Source organism: Macaca mulatta, chromosome 5 (genome assembly GCF_049350105.2).
Source record: "Macaca mulatta isolate MMU2019108-1 chromosome 5, T2T-MMU8v2.0, whole genome shotgun sequence".
In the NCBI taxonomy this organism is placed as follows: Eukaryota; Metazoa; Chordata; class Mammalia; order Primates; family Cercopithecidae; genus Macaca; species Macaca mulatta.
The window spans coordinates 156,057,099-156,071,858 of record NC_133410.1 but is presented as its reverse complement, the minus strand read 5'-3'; the positions used below and the strand labels follow the sequence as shown (position 1 = coordinate 156,071,858).

At 38.3% G+C, this 14,760-nt stretch overlaps 1 protein-coding gene and 1 pseudogene across 1 annotated transcript in view; both read right to left on the bottom strand.

Moving 5' to 3' along the window:
* The window catches only part of EDNRA (endothelin receptor type A), a 63,642-nt gene that overhangs the window by 37,320 nt on the left and 11,562 nt on the right, over positions 1-14,760 (bottom strand).
* Positions 430-12,768, bottom strand: LOC144341037 (general transcription factor IIF subunit 2 pseudogene; annotated as a pseudogene).

Genomic DNA, 14,760 nt, shown 5'->3' with positions numbered 1-14,760 from the left:
CATGGTTGGTTTGACCACTCATATTGAAGAACATCTGAGTGGTCTCCGGGGTTTGGCTATTACAGGTGAAACTACTGTGAGTGTTAATGTACAGAGTTTTTAGAATTTTTTTCCTCAAAATAAGGAACTTTGGCTTTTTATTCCTTTTAAGAGTTTCTGTAGTTGACTGTTTTTTTCTTGCTATACTATTCTCTCTGATTCTGTACTACCTCAGCCCCTCAGAGATACAGCAAGGGCAGAGAGTCCTCATTTAAAAACCGTTTCCTAATTTTACATGCTGAAAGCTAATATTTAAGAGAAATCCTCTTCATCCTCCAACCCTTATTCCCATTGTGAATAACCTGGTTTAATACAAGTTAAGTCTATAAATAAATTTGTTCTTTCTCCTCAAAAAACACTGAAGACACTTTACAATAGTTACAGGTTTAGAAAATTTACCAAGAGAAAGGAAAGTATTGCCACTTAGCCCCTATTAACGTACAGTGTTCAAGCCTTCCAGTATCAACGCGTTTTGCTTAGCGTCACTGTTGTTTCACCAACATGCTGGCCAGGAGCCGTCTTAATCACTCATTTCTTCTCCTTGATGATGTCTGTACTCTGGCTTCAGCTCCCACGTGTTTTTGTGGATCTCTTTTACATCCTGAACACCAATTTCTTTTAAGAGTTCCCTCAGGTATACCACAGGTTGTTTTGTGACATCCACCAAGTCCTTAAGATGATAATATTGTTGTTTCTAAAGGCTGAAAATAGTATATCTGAAACATGTTGTTTATTAGCTGGAGCTTGTTTTCCATCTGCTTTCTCTTTCCTTTCATATTCAGTATCGTACTGATGATTAGCAACAGGTTCGAAACTGGCTGTTACAACTTTGTCCAGTTGTTGTGATAGCCTTACAGATTTGGAAGATTCTTCTATTTGCAATCTTTTTAATCATGTACTTTTCACTGGCAGTCTGTTGGCATTCAGCTCTTTTCACCACTATTCCTTCCAAAGACAGCTTATCTGATGAGCTCTCAGTAAATATTGTTCATATATGTCCTCCAACACTTTGCAAGACAAATGGATGTTCTTTATGAGCACTGACTGAAGCTGCTTTTCCGCCAATGTCATATTTGCAAGATCTTCATTCAAAGTAAATGACACCTCAGTCCTTCCTTGAGTCTTGGCAATCCACAGTTTCCCAAGTTCACCTCTTTCAGGGGCTTTAGCTCATTGCTGTGCCAAATATTCAGGAAGCTGCCAGGATACTGGGACCCCGGGAAAGAGCAATGTACAGGTTTTTGCATGAACATAATTTTCACTTCTCTGGGATACATGCTCAAGAGTGCAACTGCTAGGCCTTACGGAAATTGCATATTTAGTTTTATAAGAAACTGTTGGCCAGGCAGGGTGGCTCACGCCTGTAATCACAGCACTATCGGAGGCCGAGGTGGGTGGATCGCCTGAGGTCAGGGGTTCGAGACCAGCCTAACCAACATGGTGAAACCCTGTCTGGTGGTGCACACCTGCAATCCTAGTTACTCAGGAGGCTGAGGCAGGAGAGACTCGCTTGAACCTGGGAGGCGGAGGTTGCAGTGGCTTAGATCGTGCCATTGCACTCCAGCCTGGGCAACAAGAGTGAAACTCAGTCTCAAAAGAAAAAAGAAAGAAAAAAGAAACAGCCAAACTCTCTTTTAGAGTGGTTCTACATTCCGTTTCTACCAGCAGTTTCTCTTCATCCTTGACAGAATTAGGTGTTGTCTCTCTCTCTCTTTTTTTTTGTTTAAACATTTTAGCCATTCAGATAGGGTTTAGTGACATCTCACTGTGGTTTGACTTGCATTTCCCTAGTGGCTAATGATATTGAACACCTTTCCATGTGCCTATCTGTCATCTGCATATACCCTTCAGTAAAATTTCTGTCTCTGTCTTTTGTCCATTTTCTATTTGGATTATTGATTTTTTTTTTACCATTGAGTTTTGAGAATTCTCTATATATTCTAGATACGAATCCTTTTTTTTTTTTTTTTTTTTTTGAGATAGGGTCTCACTTTGTTGCCCAGGCTGGTATGCAGTGGTGCAATCTTGGCTCACTGCAACCTCTGCCTCCCAGGTTTAAGTGATTCTACAGCCTCAGCCTGCAGAGTAGCTGGGACCACAGGTGCATGTCACCATGCCTGGCTAATTTTTGTGTATATATATATTTTTTTGTAGAGATGGAGTTTTGCCATCTTGCCCAGGCTGGTCCTTAACTCCTGAGCTGAAAGTGATCTGCCTGCCTTGGACTCCCAAAGTGCTGGGATTACAGGCGTGAACCACTGCACCCGGCTGTTGTCTTTTCATCCTTTTAACAGGGTCCTTTGCAGAGAAAAAGTTTTTAATTTTAATAAGGCCCAACATTTTTTTTTTCTTTTATGGATCATGCTTCATGAGTTTCCCTTAAGATATCCCTGTTGAAGCAGCAGAGAAATTATAAATTTTGAATATATCTTGAGCTTAGGTACATGTCTTTTTAATATTCCATGTGACAAAAGACTGGTGGTGATATTAATGAATGTAGTTTTTTGATATTATATAATTAAATAAGGTAACATTGAGAAGATTCTTGTAATTGGTAAACTAGTAATTCCTAATGGCCAATGTCTGATGTTACAAAACCGTGCATATGTAAAACATCTATGCAAAGTACAAGAGAGACAACATATTTTAATGTAAGATGTCTGAAAAGTTCATTAACATGGTTTCAGATTCCACATTGTAACTAATCTTTACAAAACTGCCAATGGGAGAGTTTTGATGTAGTATCAAAGAATATTTGCAATTATCTGAAAAGACGATTAACATTCTCATCCTTTTTTAAACTACATTTTTTTGTGAGGCTAGAGTTTTTAAATATGCTTCAACCAAAACAACATAGTACAACAGATTGAATGCAGAAGCTGATATGAGTTTTAGCTGTCTTCTATTAAACCAGACATTAAATAAAGAGATTTGTAAAAATGTAAAACAATGCCATTTTTCTCACTAAATAATTTTTTTGTTTTGGAAAATATAACTTTTTTCACAAAAATATATCATTTATGTTAACATTTAATGGGGTTCATGAAAATTAATAAATATTTTTTATAAAATGACTAGTTTTAACTTGTAACATCATAAATATCAATCAATATAACATACATGAAGAAAAATTTGGTGTCCTCAATGATTTTTAAGAGTATAAAAGGGTGTTGAGAACAAAAATTTAGAGAAACACTGATATAGATTAATACTTTGTTTTGAAAATGAAACTCTGAAGGTCACACATAGCTAGTCAAAAGCATCTTCATAATATTTTAAATATTTAATTTTCTTTGCTGGTATAGCAAAAAGTTACAATCTGTATTTCTCTTCCTTTCAAAATTGTGGTAATCACTCTTTTGAAAGAGGTGGTTGCAATTTCTAACCTACTGTAACTTTTAACATAATGATTTGTATCTACAATGAACAATATGGTGGCAGGCATCAGTATGGTTCAATACAGAGGCAGCTGAGCATTTGCTTCCATGAATGCAGAGACGTTCTACACATGGGAACTAAAGGACCTTTTCCTGCTATTTCCTGCTTCCTGTTGCCTGCTTGTCCCGGGAGCTCCACCTAGATGCTGGAAGGTCAGTAGATTGAGATTCTTGTCACTTAGCCCGGTCAGAACAAGACTTGCAACCAAGGTATTCATCCAGTTGATTAAATTATGTATTACCTACATTAATTTAGAATTGGCTTTCTATTAATTTCAGCTAAAAAGAAGTGTGTGTGTAGGATGAATTCAACAAAATGAAGCCTCATATCTATAAACATATTGTACAAAATAAATTTTAAAACACATCTGAAAAAATATAATGGTGTTTTACAATTCTCCCAAATTTTAAAATTACATTTCTCTTTGTTATGAAAACTAAAGCTCTCAAAACAAACTCAAGGCTGAACAAAAGAAAATGTAAAAAGATTATTTTATTTACTGGAAAGTCATTGTTTTCTTCAAAACACTAAACCTATGAATTTAGGTACAAAATTTAAATGTCAATTTCAGGCTGAATTCACACTACATGAAGTTATAAACTAGATAAATGAAAAAAAGCAGTCATACCAGTCCTTAAAATATAAAGTATTTCAGCAATTAGGCTAAATACTTATTTTTGAAGAGATACCTCGCATTCTATCATCCTAGATTATTTCCAAAAAAGCTACCGACATGTTATCAGATGACATTAACGCTCAGTTGTCATGGTAAAGTTGTCATTCAGAACGTCTGTCTCAGTCCTCAACTACTGCCTGAACAGTGGAAACTTCTGCGGTAAAGCTTGGATATTGGCTTCTGGGTTTTTCATTCTGATCTGTGTCAAAAAATGGGAGTCGAAACTGGATGGAACTTAGTTACTACAATTCATAAATTAGTTTTCAAAACTGTTATATTTGGAAAAAGTACAATTCTTCAGACTCAATGCACAGGCTTATCTTGGTTTCAACCTGAAATATCAAAAAGCCGTTCAAGTTGGAGATGAAAATAATTTGGTTCCATGATGAGTACTTTTTTGATATGTAAATGACTGGGAAAAATGGACACAAACACTTTACAGATCCTTTTTCTAAATATCAATACTCTAATAATTAGAGTTTATATATTTGACAATTTTCAAGTATATGAATTCTGAAATAATTTAGTGTATAGAATCCACTGACAATCAGTGACTGCTTCAGAGTAGAAAAAATATCTAATTTTCTATGATACTTTCTTGAATTAGTATCCTCTTCATTATGGGTAAAAATGTATACTTTTGCAAAAGTAAATGACACATAAAATTATCATTGGGCATTTGATTCAGTGACCCAATACATTTTCCAAAATTAGTTTCCTATTTTTTCACCATTTTTTATAAGCAATCTTAGTGTATAGGAGCAAAAAAAGACTTCCTCGCTGACATTTTCTATTTAAGATAATCCAAAGGAAAGATAAATAAACTAAGAATATGGTTAGGCAATGGGGAAATAGGGACTCCTACATTGCTAATGGGAGTGCAAGACAGCACAATTATTATGGGGCATAATTTGGCAATTTATATCAAAGTAATACAGATACTTGACCTATGGCACAGGAATCCTATGTGTGGGAATTTGTCATATAGCTGTACCCACAGATATAAACATGACATGCACATGGTTACAATTGTACCATAGTCTGCAATTGTAGACTAAAAGATTGGAACAATTGATTATATAACCTATGGCACTCTCCCACAATGGGATACTATGAAACTATTTAAAAAATGAGGCAGCTTTTCATATATTGATATTCAGAGATCTCCAGGATATACTGTCAATTGAAAAAAGCAATGTACAGAACATTGTATAATAAACAGGGGAAAGAATATAAATATATATTTGGATTTTCTTATATCTGCATGAAGAAACACTAGAAAGATACAGAAGAATCTTTTAAAGGTGATTCGCTATAGAGGGTGGGAGTGGGAAAATTTGGTGATCAGGACTGGTCTAAGAGGAAGACTTCTCAATGTGTATCTTTTTCTATTTTCTTGATTTTTGATCTATTCGAATATATTCCCTATTTAAAACATGAAAAATTAGGATTTTCTCTAATTTATACAAAGGCATAAATGTGTGAGAGAGTACCTGCTACTAGTGTGGGAACTGCCCCTGCACAGGCATATTTTTAGCAGAGAAGAGGTAGTCTGAACAGAATATGGTGTGTACGAAGGATCATAACCTAAAAAGTAATTGAAGGACAAATATTGAGCCCTACCTAAGGCACTTACTTTTCTCCACTCATTCATTTATCCAAAATTTCTGGCTAAGAAAAATATACTTCATTAGACATCTTCAGTTCTAATACCAGCTTTTTTCTTCTGGGCCATTTCCACAAATAAACTAAATGTTTATCGCTTCATGAGGGTTCATTGGAGCTACTGCAAACAAGTAAAGAATTTCAAAACCACAAGACAGATGGGCTTTGGTGTAGATACTGAGAGGCTCTTACACCAGCCTGCTTGGAGGGCCAATCCGAATGAGTGCCTCTGCAAAAATCATGAATAGGTCAATGCTCTGGTTCTTCAAGCTGCTTTCACATAGTTGGAATTACGGATGTTGACTCCTCACATTTTGAGAGTACATGCTTCCTCCCTTTCTTCCTCAAATATATGAAATGTCACCTGGGTGCTGGCAGAATGACGTGGTTGAGTCCTAAGGATGGGTCTCCACTACCCAACTCTGCTTTTTTTCCTCCATCCCCTGTAGCTCCCGTGTCCTTTCCTCCCAACATTTTTTTTTTCCTTCCAAGCTGGAGCGCAGTGGGACCAATCATGGTTCAGAAGCCTCGACCTGGGTTCAAGTGATTCCCCCACCTCAGCCTCCCAGTAGCTGGGACTGCAGGCACATGCCACTATACTCAGCCAATTTTTGTATTTTTTTTTTGTAGCAATGGGGTTTCATCATGTTACTCTGGCTAGTCTCGAACTTCTGGGCTCAAATGAGCCTCTGGCCTTGGCCTCCCAATGTGCTGGGATTACGCCTGACCGCCAACAGTTTGGAAAAATCTAATGTAAACAGAGAATATCTGTGTCACCAAAAATAACATGTATGCATACATACATACGCCTAGTGATAAAAAAATGGAACATGAGATATTTCTTTTCTTATCCCCTACTTTCCCCTTTGTCTAAGACATGGTCTTTCTGTCCATTATTAAAGAAATAGTCCCTGATTTTCACAGCATAGAGGTAAGAAAATTCATGTTTTTAGTTATGATCATGTAATTCAATTGGTCCACCCAAAGAAATATAAAGTGTTGTGATTTTCTGACTAAGTAACTTCAAGTATGTAAAGCTTTATCTTTAAGACTTTTAGAGGCTGGGCGTGGTGGCTCACACTTGTAATCCCAGCACTTTGGGAGGCTGAGGTGGGCAGACCACCTGAGATCAGGAGTTTGAGACCAGTCTGACTAACATGGTGAAACCCCGTCTCTACTAAAAATACAAAAATTAGCTGGGCATGGTGATGGGCACCTGTAATCCCGCCTACTCCGGAGGCTGAGGCAGGAGAATCGCTTGAACCCGGGAGGCAAAGGTTGCAGTGAGCCGAGATTGCATCACCGCACTCCAGCCTGGGTGACAGAGTCCATCTCAAAAAAAAAAAAAAGACTTTTAGAGAGTAACTCTATTTTCATATGAAATTTCTCTAAAATAAATGAAAAATCTTCATCATCTCCTTTTCCTTTTTCTTTTACTTAACTGAAACATAAATGGCTACCCAAAAATCTAGCCATCTGGCTTAGTGCTGCTTTTAACTACCCAAAGGACAATGTATTGAATATTTCTAAGTGTGTGACAAAGAGTTTAGAAAGTGTTTAATTTTCATTAGAAAACACGTGAATTGTGGTTGCCAAGACCTCTCATGAGACCAAAGTTCTGATGTTTACTAACATAAATTGAGACAACGAAGAGACAATAGCCCTTGGTTGTTGTAACTGGTGTTGGCTGTCAGCTTAGGAATAAGCCTACTTTGTGTCATTATACCTAGTGGGATGCCATGAAATGGTCCCTTCATTATTTATTTTTTTCAAATAAAAATAATGACTTGAGGCCGGGCGTGGTGGCTCACGCCTATAATGTCAGCACTTTGTGAGGCTGAGGTGGGAGGATCACTTGAATCCAAAAATTTGAGATCAGCCTGGACAACACAGTGAGACCCCATCTTTACAAAAAATTCAAAAAATCAGTTGGGCATGGTGGCACGTGCCTGTAGTCCCAGCCACTTGGGAGGCTTAGGTGGGAGGATTGCTTGGGCTCAGGAGCTTGAGGCAGCAGGGAGCTGTGGTTATGCCGCTGAACTCCAGCCTGGGTGGTAGAGTGAGGCCCTTTCTCAAAAAAAGAAGAAAAAGAAAAAGAATGATGTGAGAGGTCAAGTGATTTATTCAAGATCAGTGACAAACCATTTTAAAAAATAAAACATATTTTGATTTCTTGAGATTATGCCCATTTACTTCTTGGGGTTAAGGCATGAAGCACTTAAAAATATCAAAGGTTATGAAGTGTCTGGGTGCAGTGGCTCATGCCTGCAATCCCAGTGTTTTGGGAAGTTGAGGTAAGAGAATTCCTTGAGTTTAGGAGTTCAAGATCAGCCTGGGAAACATAGTGAAATCCTGTCTCTATTGAAAAGAGAAAAAGGTTATGAAGCCTTATTCACATTTCTGAAGTTCAGATCTTGAGCTTTGACTGCCTGTGGGTCCAAGTGGAGGCAGATAAGAGGCAGGGATGAAAGGCAGGGGCAGGGCAGTTGGTGAGATGCCACCAGGGTTGACAAACTTTTTCCATAAATGGCCAGATAGTAAATATTTTAGGCTTTCTGGGCCATATTATGTCTGTTGAAACTACTCTCAAAAGCTGCCATAGAAAATACATAAGCAGGCCGGGCGCGGTGGCTCAAGCCTGTAATCCCAGCACTTTGGGAGGCCGAGACGGGCGGATCATGAGGTCAGGAGATCGAGACCATCCTGGCTAACACGGTGAAACCCCGTCTCTACTAAAAATACAAGAAAATTAGCCGGGCGAGGTGGCGGGCGCCTGTAGTCCCAGCTACTCGGGAGGCTGAGGCAGGAGAATGGCGTGAACCCGGGGGAGCGGAGCTTGCAGTGAGCCGAGATCGCGCCACTGCACTCCAGCCTGGGACACAGAGCAAGACTCCGCGTCAAAAAAAAAAAAAAAAAAAAAAAAAAAAAGAAAATACATAAGCAATAGGTATGGCTGTGTTGCAATAAAACTTCATTTACAAAAACAGGCGGTGGGCCAGATTTGGCTCACTGGCTGTAGTTTGCCGGGCCCTGGGTGAGCAAATCAAGCAGGAGAAAGCAGCAGTGCTTGAAATTGGGTTCTGGAATATCACCTTAGTGAATACCACTCCCTCTGGCTTGACTTCCTTTATGACAGTACAGGAGCTGGAGATGATTCTGAAGTCACTGCATACACTTTGTTCTTTGGTTTCAAAAAGTCCAAGAGAGGCCGGGAGTGGTGGCTCACGCCTGTAATCCCAGCACTTTGGGAGGCCAAGGCTGGTGGATCACGAGGTCAGGAGATCGAGACCATCCTAGCTAACACGATGAAACCCTGTCTCTACTAAAAACACAAAAAATTAGCTGAGCATGGTGGCGGGCGCCTGTAGTCCCAGCCACTCGGGAGGCTGAGGCAGGAGAATGGTGTGAACCCGGGAGGCGGAGCTTGCAGTGAGGCGAGATAGCGCCACTGCACTCCAGCCTGGGCGACAGAGCGAGACTCTGTCTCAAAAAAAAAAAAAAAAAAAAGTCCGAGAGAATACTTGAGTATAAAACTTGAGTATAAAAACTCTGCTGGTATCCAGTCTAACTTTGTTGACTATTTGCTTGTATCCTCAAATAGAACGTGAGCAACTTGAAGCCTAGATTCCTGTGTGTTTTCTACAGGTGCGTAGTCAATGTGTGAGTTGATCTGGGAATTATCCATTATGAAGGCAGATAATAGATTTTCTTGAAAGGCAAATAATTATCATGGACCAAGTTCATATACAGGCCACACAGGTCTTAAAGCTTTTAGAATTAGAAAAGAATTCTGGGCCAGGCATGGTGGCTCATGCTTGTAATCCCAGCAATTTGGGAGGCTGAGATGAGAGGATTACTTGAAGCCAGCAGTTTGAAACCAGCCTGGGCAACAAAGCAAGAACCTATCTCTAAAAAAACAAAACAAAACAAAACAAAAAAGAAGAATTCTATTGTCTAGCTCTTAATTCTGTACCTTACCCTCGTGTAATTCTCCAACATTACTGAATTGTAAAATATAAAAGGGTTGTGATCAAGAAAAATTATATGAGAAGTATATAGTTAGATATATTTAGTATGTAGCTATATATGTTGCTACATAAATATTACCGATATCATTATATATACAGCTATAGGTTTTTATATCTATATACTTACATAGATATTCAACATATATATGCACCAAAAAGATGCATAAGAGAATGTCCACAGCTGCACTATTAAAAATAGCTCAAAACTAGAAACTACTTAATAATGCCCATCTTTAGTAGAATTCATAAAGTGTGATATTCACACAGTTAAGAGCTATACAATAATGAGAATGACTGAACTACAACTGAATGCAACAATATAGATGACTCTCACAAACATAATATTGAGTAAGAGAAGTCAGACACAAAACAATACGTACAGACATCGCAGGATTCCATATGCTGGAAACACAAAAACAGGAAAGCAAATTCATGCTGTTAGAAGTCAGGAAAGTGAGTGGCTTAGGGGTTAGGATAGTGACTAGGAGACTTCAGGGTGCTGGTAATGCTCTGTTTGTTGATCCTGGTTATACATGTGTTCATTTTGTGAAAATTAACAGAGCCGATGCTTAGGCATATTATTCTATGTGTATGCTACGTTTCAATAACATGTTTAAAAGTTTAAAAAGTATTAAGATTCTTAAATGATATAAACCTAATTTTCATAGATTTAGCTTCTTTAAGCAAGTAAAATTTGTGGAAACAATGAAAATATGCAGAGAAATACCATACTTATGACATCAATGACACCATTTTAAAAGAGAAACTCTGCTGTATTCTAGATATTTCTATCTGGTGAAAACTGAGATTTAAATCTTCTTTCAAACTAAAAGTTCACAGTGGTTAGAGTTTTTTTTTTTGTACAGACATTCTGCAAAATTACTTTATGTGACATAAACCTTATGTGGGATGAGGTGTAATGTGTTATTCAATATTTTGTTAAGAAATATGTATCCGGCCGGGCGCGGTGGCTCAAGCCTGTAATCCCAGCACTTTGGGAGGCCGAGACGGGCGGATCACGAGGTCAGGAGATCGAGACCATCCTGGCTAACACGGTGAAACCCCGTCTCTACTAAAAAATACAAAAAACTAGCTGGGCGAGGTGGCGGGCGCCTGTAGTCCCAGCTACTGGGGAGGCTGAGGCAGGAGAATGGCGGGAACCCGGGAGGCGGAGCTTGCAGTGAGCTGAGATCGGGCCACAGCACTCCAGCCTGGGCGACAGAGCGAGACTCCGCCTCAAAAAAAAAAAAAAAAAAAAGAAATATGTATCCGTTACCTTTCATATTTTGATAAACAATATTTTGGACATTGAAAAAATGTTCAATAATGTTTCCTTTATTTGTTGCCTTTAAAATTAGGAATTAATAATGAAGTTCTTTATGCATTAGATTTCATGGAAAGGTTTCACAAAAGGTAAGTTTTATATGCAAATCTTTAAAAATTGAGGATTGCTGGCTTCTTTTTAATGATCAGTTTATACATATCCACAAATGTCATCTGTTATGCTTCCACATCCTCCTTTTAACTCCTGCGCATCTGGTAAACCCCAAAGGAGGAAGGTCTAGAAAAGCAACCTCTAACTTTATCAGTCAAGCCTGATGTTTCTAACCCAACTGAAACTATGGGCTAGCCATAGACATTCATTCTTCTGTATCCTGTCCACAGACAAATTGCCTCGCCTTTCAAGTGATAACTAGATGAGCCATTCGTTTGGCGAAACGCATTTCTCTGAGCAGATGTGTCGAGGCAATTAGTCCATCAGAAACTCAATCTTTCCTCTCAGTTTATTTATTTTTTATTTTCTGGCTCTCCTTCTGTCAGTCGACCTCACTGACATGACAATGAATATAGGCTACACAAATCCTGTTCACCAGATGTCCCAAGGCCATCTGCAAGACTTACAACATAGATGCTATTTTGGAGTGCAATCTATTATACACATTTTCTTTACAATGTGTTACTTCTGTCTTAAAGAAGGAACTAATGAAGCTGTTGGATTTAGTGGAGAGATAAAAGGGAATGATTTTCTTCTTTGAACAGTCTTTGAAAATCTATTTGTGTTAGGGATGACATTTTGGTAATTATAAGGTTTGTCTTACGAGGTGTGTGGAAGAAGAGTATGGCAGGCTGGCTAACAGCACAGCCTCTGGGGTCAGGCTGGATCCAAATCCTGGACCTGCCATTTCTAGCTGTGTGACTTTGAGAAAGTTACTTAACACTCTGGGCCTCGTTTTTTTCATATTCACATTCAAGCAACAGTAGCATGTCATAGATTTGTTGGGAGGCTCATACGACTTAGCTTGGCATAGAGTAAACACTACACTTTAGGTAATATTCTCATGTTATATATTAGTATATACAACATATTTTAAGATTGTATGTTTTCCCTTCATTGATTTAGGAAATACTTTTCAACATAGTAGCCAACTCCTGGGCTCAAGCTGGCCTCCCACCTCTGCCTCCCTAGGTGTTGGGATTACAGGCATGAGCCACCGTGCCTGGCCAGAATGTTCCTGTTAAAATGTAACATGTTCATGTCACTCATCTGGACATAACTTTTCAAAACTTCCTATCTCATTCAGAGAAAAAGCCAAAGACTTTTAAAGGTGTATAGGTTTTCCTTGTTTACCCAGGACAATAGGTTTATGCCTATTGTCCTGACATAATAGTGTCTCCCTTCACTCTCAAAATTGTCCTGTTTGGACAATAGATGATACTATCAGGCCCTATGTGCTCTACCTCTCCCCTACTCTTGCTCTACCCTCATATCCTTGTGATCTCATTTGCCATGACTCTCTCTCTCTCACTCAACCACCATGGCCTCCTTGCTCTTCCTTTAACCCTCCAGGCACATTCCTGCCACAGGGCCTTTGCACCTGCTGTTTCCTCTAACCGGAATGCTCTTACCTTAAATAGCGGCATTGTTTGCTCCTTCATCCTTTCTTTTACTCAACTGTCACCTTGTATTGAGGTCACCCACTCAATATCTGTCTTCTTTCCACTCCCTTTCCCCATTGTACTTATCTACTTAGTACTTATCTTACATACTATGTATTTACTTATTTATTTCCCTTTTTGTCTTGCTCTTCTACCAGAATCCACAAGGGCAAGGATGTCTGTCTGTTTTGTTTGCTGCTATTTACCCAATGTCTTTATTGAATAAATGAAGAGCAGTTAGAGAATAAAGACCTTATATTACTGAGTAAACAAGTGGTGAATGACTTGCCATCTTTATTGCCTTCTAGTATAAATCTGATCTAAAATAACAGGAGTCTCATGTTTAGGGCAAGTATGAGATGCAAGATTTGACTTGCTTCCTTTCTTGGTACTAGTCTCCAAGGAAGTTGTTTTAAAAGTTAGAATGTCAATGAAACTCCTAGAGGTGTTTAAGTTCTGAGAAGCGACCTCTAAATGTGCACAACCAAAAATAATATTAAGTCTTTCTGAGGGCACATTTGATTTTAGGTTCCAGAACCCAAGAACACTGAGGGCTTCAAACCTTCCAAATTTATTTATTTTATTTTATTTTCCAGGTTGCTCTTCTGCAAAAACATACCAAATTTAAATAGATGCTTCAGAGCAGAGTTTTGTATAATATTTGATGTTCAAATTTAAACATAAGGCTACCAAAAATTAAAACTGAATGACACATTCAGTTTTATTATTAAATTTAATTTCAACTATTAACTTTTAATCTTAGGACAGTTTTTTCAACAAAAACTAGACCTAGTTAAAAATAAAATTGTAGCTATAGAAAGCAGTAGTTCTAACTCCCAAGAGAATGTGGTAGATCCAGAAGGCAGTTGTAGAATTTCTGGCAGTATATCAAATTTATTTTGATGGAATTTCTTAGAACAGCCTTTATTTAACCACTCCAGTCTCAAACTCAACTTCAGAGACAGCAAATTTGATTCCCCAGCCCCCTTCATTTTAGTTCGCACACTCTTTATACTAACTGTATATACTTTGTATAATAATCAAGCAACTTATAAGACTACCCTATAGAAATATTTCAGGATAAAATGGCCTGAACTTCTGCTTTTATTGATCAGAACGCTGAAACCAGAGCAACATTTACACACACACACACAAACACACACATGCATATACAGTGTATCATGTGAAAATTCTTTTCTAAAACCTAAAACTTTCCTGCATCATTATTTTATGTTAAATTTAGAATACAGCAAACTCTTCCAATGAGCTAAATGAACTCTTTGATGGGGCAATATCATCAGCCATGAATCTACATCTCAACACCTTACTAACAAGAACACGACTGAAACCATCTCTCCCTCCTCAGCCATGGGAACAGTCTTGCAGTGATGGACGGTTTCCATCCCCCATCACTGACACGGGAATAACTGTGCTGTGAGCCAAATGCTGAGGGTTAGCAGAGTAACCTCACATGAGAATAATTACTTAACATGACCATGAGAGAAGGCAATGAGGTTCCCAGACACAGGAAACGAAAAGTCAGAAGGGGAGGTAGAGCTGGACAGGGTTCTGAAGCCTTTCCAGACAGCAACTTCCTTATAACAAACAGCAAATTGGCTAATAAATTTATCACTCTGTCATTTCATATGTACATATATTCTTAAGCTATTAGCATAATGTTTTGCAATGTACATATATCTTAGTAACGCCAGAAAAATCAACCTATTTCCTATTCTCTCAAGAACAAAAAAAAACCTTCTGTGATATGAATGTTTATTTTGATATTCCAAATCACTTATAGGTTAATATTTCAATCAAAACTACAGTTACAGCTATACTTAAAGAATGGATATTGCACAGAAATAGTTAACACAATGCCTGAACCATGAGACAAGAACTCTCGACCCCTAGAGACAAAGGGAAGGGGAAAATCATTTTGCTGTTATGTGCTGCTCTGCTTCCCACGAGCTTCTCACA